We start from the raw sequence: 12,123 nt of genomic DNA on the forward strand, positions 1-12,123 counted from the left end.
TGTTACCAGTTCCTCCTAGCATGACTATGCCTATGGCTAGTCAGGTGGCCTCGCTAAATAGTGGTGGAAACCAAACAATGAATCCTAATGTTGTCCCAGTTGGTCAGCAGATAATTCCTAATCAAGGGGTTAGGCCCATGGGGTGACAAACTGACGATCAAGGCTATGAGTCGAGTGCTTCTAATGCCCTGGGTAAAGTTAAGGACATGATGAAGCACTACACCAATATGATCTCTAAACAGTATCGACAAATAGATGTGGATGTCAATTTTCTTAAGAAGCAATAGATTTTGATAGGGAGCCGACGCCCTGAAGAGGGTGGCCCCTCAAGATTCAGTTATAAGTGGTGTGGGGGCCAACATTTCCCTAGGAATTGCCCGAATGTCAAATGTGATATTTGCGGGAAGTTTGGTCACTTAGCTACTATCAATTGGAGTAAGATCAGTTCTCTCCAACAAGGGAGTAAACAACTAGGTCCAGTTAACCATCGCGCACAAGGGAATAATCTTCAGCAAGACGATGGACCAAGGCAAATACTGCAAAGAGGAAACGCTATTATAGAGGAGTTACCTCATGGCAGTGGAGTCAGCCTTATTGAGGCTGTACGTGTCAATGATGCTGAAACTTCTAATCTACGAGCCATAACAAGAGGTCAAAAGATTAAAGAGAGGGACAAAGGAATTGTAAAACCTGTCGAGGGAAGCCCTAAGCAAGATACTAGGGAAAAGTGAGTCCTGAATCCTGATAAGGAAGGTGGACCGTTAAGACCTGTTGTTGGTAGTAATGTCGACACTGAGGAGGATAATGGATTGCCAAGAAAGAAGGTAAAGGCTAAAAAAGAGGCACCAAAGCCGATTGATAGACCAAAGGAGAGAATGGTTTGGTGCGAGAAGAGAACTTTGGCTAATTACCACGACTTTGATCTAGCAAGTTCCCTTTGCGATGTCAAACCAGACGTGAATCTCCTGCACTTGATTAAACTTTCTCCAGGAGTACGCAAGGAATTCAAGAAAATCCTACATATAGGGTATATAGTAGAACCTTTGGGCATAGCTAGAGTGGGGGAAAATTGGTTCGATCATGCTAAAAAGCATTGCCCTAGGGTTCTAGCATATGTGGATGGAATATTAGCACGCTATCGTGGACACTGGATCCTCCATCAATATCATAAGTTCAGACTTGATGGAAAGGTTAGGTCTAGAGATCCAAAAAGACGGCTCCACACTTCTTAGGATGGTTGATGATAGTCTAAGACAACCACAAGGTTGCATTACTAAGGTCCACGTTACAGTTGTTGCGAGCATGGAATGCTATCTGGACTTTAAGATGATAAGGTTTGCAAGACATCATAGCTATCGAGTTTTGCTAGGCAGGCCATGGATTCTACAGACAGAATGTCAAGTCGATATACCCACTGGTCGAGTGATTCCAGGTCGAGGTGCCCATCATGTAATAGTGGATGCTTACCCTGAGTCTCCTTAGAGTGAGAAATCTCCACTATCCTCCACTGAACTAGAAATAGTAGATGATCCATCTGGTAGTGAGACGTCATTGAGTGATGGATCTAAGGAAGGGTCCACTATAGAGGATATTTATCAGATAACCTTGAATGAGCCGATAGAACCTCATGATCGAATAAGAGACATGGACGTGATTGAGCTAGATCTTGGTATGCTAAATGATTCGCGGCCAATTAAATTAGGGTCCATGCTCAATTCGGAAGAAAGAGATGATTATGTGTTCTTAATTCAAGAGTTCTGCGATATCTTTGCTTGGAACTTCAGGGTATTCCTCCCAGTCTAGCTATGCATACTATTCCTATAAAGGAATGTACCCGCCCTGTACATCAAAAAGTAAGGCGTATGCCTTTTGAATTAAGGGATGGGTTGTACGAGGAACTACAGAAGTTGCAGAAAGTGGGTTTGATCTTCCCTGTTTAGCATACAAAATGGTGCTCGCCAATAGTGATCAGGAAGAAGAATAATAATCAAATCCATCTTTTTGTAGATTTTAGAGAGTTGAATAACCAGACTGTTAAAGATTACTACCCGTTAATTGACCAAATTTTGGATCAACTAGTGGGTAGGGAAATCTATTCGTTTATGGATTGCTTTGCAAGGTATAAGCAAATGGCGATCGCTGAGGAAGACAAACTAAAAACGACGTTTATGACAATCTTTGATACCTTTGCATACCATGTGATGGCATTTGGGTTGTGTAATGCACCTGGTTCGTGGCAAAGAATAGCCGACAAGACCTTTGGTGACATCTCCCCAGAGGAGCTGAAAGTATTCATTGACGATCTGGGAGCAGCCACAGTAAGGGATCAACAGTTGATCATTTTGCGGAAGTGTTTTGAGCATTGCATATAAAATGCATAGCTCTTAACCCACGGAAGTGCATCTTCGGAGTCCCTTATGGGCTCTTGTTAGGCCATGTGTTTAGTTCCGTAGGGATTGTGATTGATCCTGAAAAGATCAAGGTCATAGTCACCATGAGTCCGCCACGTACTCCAAAGGAAGTGCATAGCTTTCTGTCATCAGTAGGGTATTATCGAAGGTTTATCAATGCCTTGGCAGAAAGAACGTTGCCGCTAACAAACCTATTGTCCTTTAACTGTCAGTTTACATGGAATGATGCTTGCAAAGTGTCTTTTGATTATGTGAAGCAGGAGCTTTCCAAAGCACCTATTTTAAAAGCACTAAAAAGGGAAAAAATGTTCTATATATTTTCAACAACCATGTATAGTATCAGCTGCTGTTTAGCTCAAATTTGGAAGGAAAAGTGGTACCATCCAATAGCTTTTGCTAGTCGGAAGTTGGGCATATCGAAAATTAACTACACCTATATGGAGAAGTTGTGCCTTGCGATGGTATTTGCAACCAAAAAGTTTAGGCACTACATTCTTTATGAGAGGGTGGTTTTTTATACGAAGGTGGAAGGGCTTCAATTGTTGTTGAATAAGTTACAGCTGCCTGACCATTTAGCAAAGTGGTTAATCACTTTGCAAGAATTCGATTATGAGATTAAGAGCAAGCCACCGAAGCTTCAGGGCATTGTAGAGTGTCTTGTGGATTTCAGAGAACCAAAAGAGGTCTTGGCTGAAGGAAGTGACATGGAGAGTTTGTTCAAGATTGATATGGCATCTATTTCCTCCTAGTATGCTGCTATAACGCACTATCTTTCTACGGGAGAGACTGGAGATACTTTATCAAAATAGGAGAAGAAACACACCCTCGTAGCCTTGCGGACCAAGAGCGTCTATCTAATGCTAAAGGACAAACTGTCCTAAAGCCTAATCTATGCGTTTATAGTTTCATCGTTTTGTAGTCCAACGTTTCCCTTTATAAACTCCTCAGAGGGAGAACCCATACACTTTGGCAATAAATACCACGATAATCACATATATGGAGGCAATCTCTCAGCAAAAACACCGCGGCCCCATTACAACTCTCCTACATCGCAGGGATTGGCCCCTTGATGCGCTGCTCAACATATAAAACAATGGACAAACTCCACTCTTCATTTCAAAACGTTATCCAGGAGATATACCATGTGTTCTTACTTAACAGTCCCTTAGGAAACCGACCCTCTATCCTATGGCAAGGGATAACCTTATGATCTCAATCGTGGGTCAAATTCCTAAAAAAACAAGTGCTATGCAGTCCAGAAGCTTTTTTGTTGATACCATGAACTATGCATAGTGCATAATGTGAACGGTTTAGTGCACAAACAGAAGAAAATCAGCATTGTGCATCGTGCGAAACCAATCTTTTCATGATTTCCATGCTAGCGTTTCTGCAATGAGAAAAGACACCGAGCCTTATGCTCATGCTGTCATTCCCTTTATTTTAAAACAATGTCCTATAGGCATGATGCAACACATAAAACAGATTTTAATTTATATTTTGACGCTCAACCTCCCCTCTCACCCTACCGTTTAATATTTTGCATTCGTTGATAGGCGAAAGGGTCGTTTTATGTATGTTTCCTTACAAAGAAAGTGATAAACATGAATGAAACATAGAAACGAGGGTAAACCGAGGCCAACCTCGTGCTTTACCTTCATTATACATTGCACAAACACACATGTAATTTTCTGGAATTTTTCTTTTACCGTTTCCTAATTTTCTCCCAGTTAAAACCCATTTTTTTGTATTTTTCCTCTATTTTCTTCAATAAAAAATGACTAAAAATTAAGATTGATTGTGGGCTATGGCCCTTAGGTTCCTTGACAGCAAAATTTCAAGTTTTGTAGGCATTATGTCTCATATTTCCCATTTATTTTGTAATGAATATTTAGCCCATGGAAACAATGTTTCATCAATCAAATGGCATAAAAACTCATTTTTCTTCATAAAAATTTGAATTACCACTTAGGTTTCGTGTTTCGGGATCTTGATTTTGCTACGGGACTGTGGGTCAACCCACATTCAATGTCCAGCATCTTCACAATCAGCAATCTTCATGTCTACATCGACCCGGAAGCAATCCGGTCCCAACCGGACAATCTTTCCTTCACCATTCTTCATTTTCCTCTTGCATGCAAGAACAGCCCTTTAAAGGAGAGAGAGAGAGAGAGGGAGGAGAGAGAAAGACTAGATTTCCATCTCTTCATTCCCACAGCCATTTCACGAGCGAAGGGCGGCGATGTGCTCAGCCCATAGGGAGAAATCAAGGCCCAATGTCGGTCAGATGGGTTGCATTCAACCCCCATGATGGATCCCCATGATCATGAGCGCAAATTTCGGCGCTACCTGGCGCCTCCATCTCCACGCTTGCATCACGTTTTTCTTTCATCTTTTTATCCAAAAATTAAATGGGGGGGTCAAGACTCCGAAAGGCACATCCCATTTGGCCCAAAGTTTGGCCACCCTTTCAAATCTTGGCCATGTGTTGGCCATTTTCCCGTTTGGCGTCCGATTTGAGCTCCAAAAAATCTTGGGCGTCCGGCTTGACATCCCGCATTGACTAGCACCTCTTAACAACCCGCACGACAATCTGAAAATTTATAAAAAATCCACAAGTGTCACTCGTGCGCCTTTTAAAAGTCGTCTTCCACTTGGTGCTTAAAATCGTCCTAGCTGGAGCTACCGCCTTCGATGTTAAATATTTTCCCCCTAAATTTTGGATTTTTGGGCAAATTTTAGGCATATCCCGGGCTCAAAACTCCGCTCTCATTTTGCTTATGAAGATGATCTCTTTTTCAATTGTGGTCCTAGTCTGGATGTTGCTATTGATACTGAGACAGGACCTGGTCACTTGTAGGGGATATTATCAGACCATGCGTTATATGGTAGGCGATGGTTGATATGGGTTCTTATCAAAGGGATGATCCCAATCCAGAATAAGCTAATGCAAAGAGTAGCCGAGACCCATCTACCACTGTTATCTTGGACCCATAGGTTGATCAGAAGATATGTTATGCGTACGCCTCTTGCTATATATGCAGGAGGTATGGGCCATAATTTAATGCATTTAGTGTAGGGCTGAGAGCCCTATTTTTCCCCCTTGGAATGGAGTGTATTTGCGTATATTTACATTTTTCCAAGGAGGGATCTCTATGAGATGTTTTGTTTGATTCTGTTAGGCCAAGAGGGCCAGTAGCTTTAAGTGGTTAATATCTAATTTCTTTAGGCCAAGAGGGCCCTTTGTTTTCAGGTTTTAATAATCTCTTTTTAGGCCAAGAGGGCCTGGTAGTTTGCAGTGAAATGTGCTATTTCTTTAGTCCAAGAGGGCCCTATCTCTATTTGGTTCAGGTACGTTTAATGCTTTGTTGTTTTAGTGATTACACCATACAGGTTGACGAAGTCACTGGAGGGAGCCTTTGCTGTGAAGAAGCTTCTTGTGGCCATTCCAAGTGGTTTAATTCCATTTTTTAGTTTTTTTCCTTAAGTAATTAATGGTATATGTGTGTGTAAGGGTTACTTTCTTTCTTGTTGGGGACCGGCACTTGAGGCATGAAGTCCCACATTTAGATTCTGTATATCTGGGGGAGGTCTGAGTAGTCATTGCCTCTTCCAAGGCATTGTCAAGCATTGTAAGACCTGTTTTAGATGGGAGTTCTAGTAAACATGTTCTATTAACCTGCTAGGCGGCCGTTCTAGGAGTTTCTGTTAGTTGTGAGGTAGTTAGAGAAGCCTCCTAAAATGATGATGATAAAAAGAAGAAAAAACCCTAAATATCTCAAAGAAAGTATATATATACAAAGGTGTGTAAAAAGGGGTTTTAACCCATATAACAATAAAAAAGCAAGAAAAATCCTTGAGTGTTTGTTTATCGCCTTGCGAGGGCTTGGTAGGTTCCTGGGGACGAGTCAGACCTGGGGCCAATGCCTTGTCTTCCTAGGGGTGGCATCTAGCAGGAAAATAAAGAATATAAGAAGGTTGGAGCGAAAATAAAAGTGAGTGTTAGAAAAGAATTAAGTGTCGCCTCGCGAGGGCTTGGTAGGTTTTTGGGTACTGAGATAGGACCTAAGGCCGATGCCATGTTCTCCTTGGGTCACTACGCTCAGCTCCCTTCTTTTTACACGCCCGAATATGGAAAAATAAAAGCCTAAAAGGAAAATTTTGTACCCAAAAAATAATAATATTTCTTCATCAGGCTATAGGAGTCCTCGCCTAGTAGGAGCTCCTGGTTGAGTTGTCCTTGGTTATGAAAATTAGTGATTTTTTCCGTTTTTGAGTTGGAAAAAGGGGGGTGAAAATGGAATAAAATCAGAGAATATATTAAGTTTCAATCAAAATAATAAGCCAATACAAATGAATCAAAAAATGTATATTTTTCATGAATAATAAATAGCAAAAAATAGAGAAATTTGGATTTTTCATGCTCAAAAAATATGGAAAAATAAGATTTATGTGAGTGAATGTTTGGCGAGGTTAAAGCATGAGGTTCAACCTCATTTTGGCCTTGTCCTTTGTGTTATAGTCCGTGTTTATTGCTTTTTACATACAAAAATGATGCAAAACAACCATTTACACCTATGCACCGCAGCAACCCCTAAACGGTGAGGGGGGGATGAAGTTTGTGTGATGATCTGATTGTCGAAAATATACAAATTCTAATTTTCCTCTTTGTGCATAGCATTTAGGGATCGTTCCATAATTAAATATAGGTGACTAGTAGCATGGAAGTTCCAGTGCTAGTCCCTAAAGCAGCGCAGCACATAACGCTTAGTTAGAATTCATAAAAGGGCTATTTTTCGCACCTCACATGGTTGGTTTTTTAAATCATAAAATGGTTGTGCACAATCATCATACACCTTGCATCAAGCATGCCACGTGGTATCTCCTGGAATGCATTGCAATTGATTGATAAACTTTGACCAACGTTGAGAGGACAGGAAACCTAAGCCGTAGGTTTAGACAGGTGCTTCCGTTGGGGAAAGTTTTGTGAGGCAAATCAAAATCTCCTGGAAAGCTGAATTATGAAAGAGTGGAGTTTGTGCAAACATTATACGTGTTAGCGATGCATCTTGGGGCTAATCCCTAAGGTGTAGGAGAGTTGCAGTGGAGCCATGGCAATCAGCCGAGAGGTGCTTCCCTATGTGTGTATTACGAGGCATTATGCCTATATATTATGGGATCTCCCTCTGTGGAGAAGGAAATATGAACATTGGACTACATATTGGATACAAACGTAAAATCGTCATAAGCATTTAGTGCAAAGTGAGTCTTAGACACTCCTGGCCCGTGAGGCCGTGTGGTGGGGTTACCTGTCGTATGCATGAGGTCGGGCTAGTGCTATAGCCAGTGCCGGCCCATTTTAGGTCCCATCACTCTTGTATGGTGGCATCATTAAGAGAGAATAGAGAAAGGGTTGGATGTAGAAATAGAAGCGTTCACAATGAATTTGATTTTTATTTCTTTCTTTGCTCTCCCTTACTCACTCTAACTCTCCCACTCTCTTTCTTAATGTTTTTCCTCTATTGTCTTAATTCTTAGCATGGCTTCACCCTCCATCTTCCTTTTCCAATCATCTCATCTTGGCCTCTATTTATAGTTTTGGGTGGGGGGAAGGGAGGAGGAACCCTTGCCTACATCATAGGATCCTGAGGTGTCATGTAGTGGCAAGGGGGGAGAATAGATTTTTCTAAGGGAACTTAATTTTCATCTTATAAAAATCTTTATTTTTGAGTTCTCTCTTCCTAATTTCCCAAGGGGTCCATGTGTCCCTAATTATCTATATTTGTATTCTTCTTGTAAGCTCAAAACTTTATGCCACACATGATCTAGAGCTTTTGGTAGTCATTCATGCCATGAAACTCTAGTACCATTATTTATTAGGGAAGAGATTTACTCTTCGACTGATCACAAAAGTCTCAAGTCACGAATCTTCACTCAACCAAAGATCTTAATATGAGGCAAACGAGATGGATTGAACTTCTCCAAGAATTTGATTTTGAAATCAAGTTTTGCCATGGGAAGGATAATGCTAATGTCTAGTAGCCCTATTATAGAGGTGTGAGGTGTCCGCTAGTCCCAATCCACGGCACACCTTTTAGTAGTCCATTAGTAGGTTTTTCCATAAATGATGCCGCCCGCTGCTCCCTTGGAACATCACGGGATTGTCACTTAGGCCCTACCAAGTCTACTTCGCAATGGGAGAGTTCTGGCCGAACCCACTAGGATCGACCTGAAGACTTGGGTTCCTAAAATCGGATGGGTCTCCTAGCAGCCAGCTAGCGTCAGTAATTTCGAGTTCCACTTTTTAGAGGATTACTCAATCTGAAGCGGACTTGCCATTGCACTTGGTTCAAAGAGAATGGGAGACGGAGGGGAGTGTGGTACGTCAACCCTCCTGCCCATAAGGCAAAATCCCATTCCGGTCCCCTAAAACAATGCAAGTCGGTTCTACCTAATGACTACTTGGTCAATTTATCGTCTTCGTATTTCTATATTCGATGTAGAAAAGCTCCCAGCTAACCGGGACCACCCTACCATTGGACGGACCCGTCGGGGGTTACGCCCACCCGCTTTCGTCTGATGATGGGTCATCTTTAGTTTTTTAATTACCTACAACACATTTATTGGAACATATACAACCAGCTTCCTTAATTAATCCATTTAGTCACGCGTTCCTTCACATAATTTATCTCACTAACACGCATACAATTCGAACAGTAAAGCAAACTTCTTTATTGTATTGGAAGTCTTATTACAATTTTCATCATTCCGACCCAGTGGAGAGATACACAGAATTCCATAAGGACAATCTGTCCACCAAGATTCCACCCTCATAACTAGTATTTAGGGTTCCAGGATCCCATCCTGGGTCACGAAGGGGCTCGTCAGATTCTTGGAACAATGCAGGATTTACAGCCAGAGCCCCCTCTGGCACCTACAATTCCTACTGCCCGAGACTATCCCTACTGACAGACCTTTCGCCTACGGAGCCGGTCCAAGCCTCTCGTAGCGATAATCATGACCCCCTTGGAGTAGGGTCTCGCCGCTAGCTTGGGGGTAGCCTAGCGCGATCCTTCCTTTTATTCTGTTGGCAATAATTTCAATCAAAATCTAGATTCTAGCAAACACAAACAGTCCTTTCAAATATGTATCAAATAGTGCAATGACAATCATCCCAACATGTAAATCACAGTTTCACATAGCCAAGGTAGACCTTATCCTAAGGCAACCTTTCATTCTAATGAGGATTCTTCTCCCCATAAAGAAGTGTTGAGTACACCTCTTAAAACACGTTAAGCAAGGCATGAGTTTTCCATTTGGATTCACTTATTTAACATAAGCAAAATCCCTTAAGGAAATATATTGTGTCAATAAACTCAACAAGATGATCTTTAGGATTCCTAAATAGATAACCAGTTTCTATAACCTTCACTAATCAGTTCTTAACCTTGTCGTATTTTGATCATAACTCTATTGAATACGCATAAAGACATATGTACAATAACCTTTGACAATTAATTTTGTCTTGATTCTATGCCTTAGTATCCCAACTATTCTAGCTAGAAATCATAGTGATTAATCGTTTTATGCTTGAACTAATATGTCCTTCTAGATGAGTTATCAGTTTAATGTGTAAGCGAAGAATATGAAAGCTAATATCCTGTGTAATTTATCTTATATTGTAAAATTGATAATCTAGTAATGAATAACCTGGTTTGGCGGTATGATGACATTAGGAACTTCATCTTTACTCGCGCTCGTATTAGCCACACCCGATGTTCCAATTGTGGTGGCAATTCCCGCAACCTCGGGCACTCCCGTATCATTGGCAATACCCGTTGCTTGACCGGTTGCATTGATTTCCATGGTTTTTCCACTTCGTCGCTTTGGAGCCATCGTCCACGAGGAGTTTGAGAGATAGGGAAGGTGAGATAGATTTTAGATGAGAGAGGGTAGAGAATATGGCTTAGTTAAAGATCGAGACAAGGGATTTGAGCTAGCTCTCTTCCTCTCTCTCTCTCTCTCTCTCTCTCTCTCTCTCTCTCTCTCTCTCTCTCTCTCTCTCTCTCTCTAGCTTCTCGCAGCCTCTTGAAGGAGTATTCTTCCTTCTCTCTTCTTCTCTCTCGCAGCCTCTCGGGGTCTCCTTATGTCCCTTATGCCTCTCCCATGCCTCGTATTTATAGTGAATTGGGGAAGAGGGCTTGTGGTTGAGAAGTGGAGCTCTTTGTGGAGGGGGATCTTGGAAAGATGAGTGATCTGATGCTCAGATCATAAATCTGATGGTTCCATTGGCTCCGAAAGGGGGGCAAAACTCCAAGACACTTGATTAGAAAGCTCTCAGTTCACTCTTTCTTCTTTTCTCTGTTCGAAGTGCTGTCTACTGCCTGTAAACTGCGATCGCGGCACGCGCGATTTCGCCAGTCACTTTTCTTTATTTTTCTTTTTATAAAATCTTCAAACTAACTAACACATCACTTGTTTTTTTCTTTTAAATGACATCTAGTTCTAGAAATCTCCATATCTCTTTTTTTTTAAAAAAAATTAAGATAATCTCTAAAATATCTAAAATATTCTAGTCTTGCCCAAAGGTCTAATATTTTTAGACCATCCAAACTATACACATTATCCTAGTGATTAATATAACTCATAAGTTTCGTTCGCGTTGTAATTTACGTGAAGGATGGCCACGGTCCTTGCCAATTCGAAAAAAAATATCGAATTTATGACTCTTGATTTTTCTAAATAAAATATTTTAAATTAAATAAAAATTATTAATAATTAATGTTAGTTAGTTTTTACCTTAGTTAGTCTTTAGTTAGTAATCTTACTAACTTAACTAACTTTTGAACTAACCAACTAACTTTTATTGTGTGGAAATATTACATCCTTCTCCCCTTAGAGAAATCGAGATGTCCTCATCTCGAGAGAAACTGTGGGTATTGTTGATGAAGAGCATCCTCATCTATCCATGAAGCATCTTCTTCAGGGTAATCCTTCCATTGGACAAGGTATTCTCTAAGGGTTCTACTCCTCAATTTTCTCTCCCTTACATCAATTACTCTGTCAGGTTGTAACTCAAGGACTCCTTGGCTAGGTATTACAACTTGTTCATCATCAAGGATATGGTTAGGGTTAGCTACGTATGCTTTCAATAAGCTAACATGAAATACATTGTGGATTTTTATATTCTCAGGGAGTTGTATCTTGTAAGCGCTTGGTCCTAGGCACTTGAGAATCTTATAGGGTCCACAATATCTTGGACTTAGCTTCTTAAACTCACCTAAAGACAAAGAACTCTTCTTTGGATGGACACGGATGAAGACCATATCTCCCTCTTTGAAGATTCGTTCTTGCCTTTTTAGATCAGCATACGCCTTTTGTCGATCCTTGGCAGCTTGAATATCCTGTCTGATGATCTTGATTTGATCATCCATTTCTTCTAACATTTTTCTCGAGGCTTCTACCCTTAGAGTAGGATTGGAAAAATTAAGTGGCATACGACAATCTTGACCATACAGTGCCTGAAATGGAGTCATCTGAATACTTCGATGATAGGAGGCATTATAGGCAAATTCCACTAAGGATAGATACTGAATCCACCTTTTAGGTTCCTTGCTGCAATATGCACGTAGAATATCCTCAATTACTTGATTAACTCGTTCTGTCTGCCCATCAGTTTGTGGATGATAAGCAGTACTGAAACAAAGTTGGGTTC

The sequence above is a fragment of the Lygodium microphyllum genome, chromosome 20 (genome assembly GCF_053477565.2).
Source record: "Lygodium microphyllum isolate KBCC chromosome 20, Lygodium_microphyllum_v1.1.10, whole genome shotgun sequence".
In the NCBI taxonomy this organism is placed as follows: Eukaryota; Viridiplantae; Streptophyta; class Polypodiopsida; order Schizaeales; family Lygodiaceae; genus Lygodium; species Lygodium microphyllum.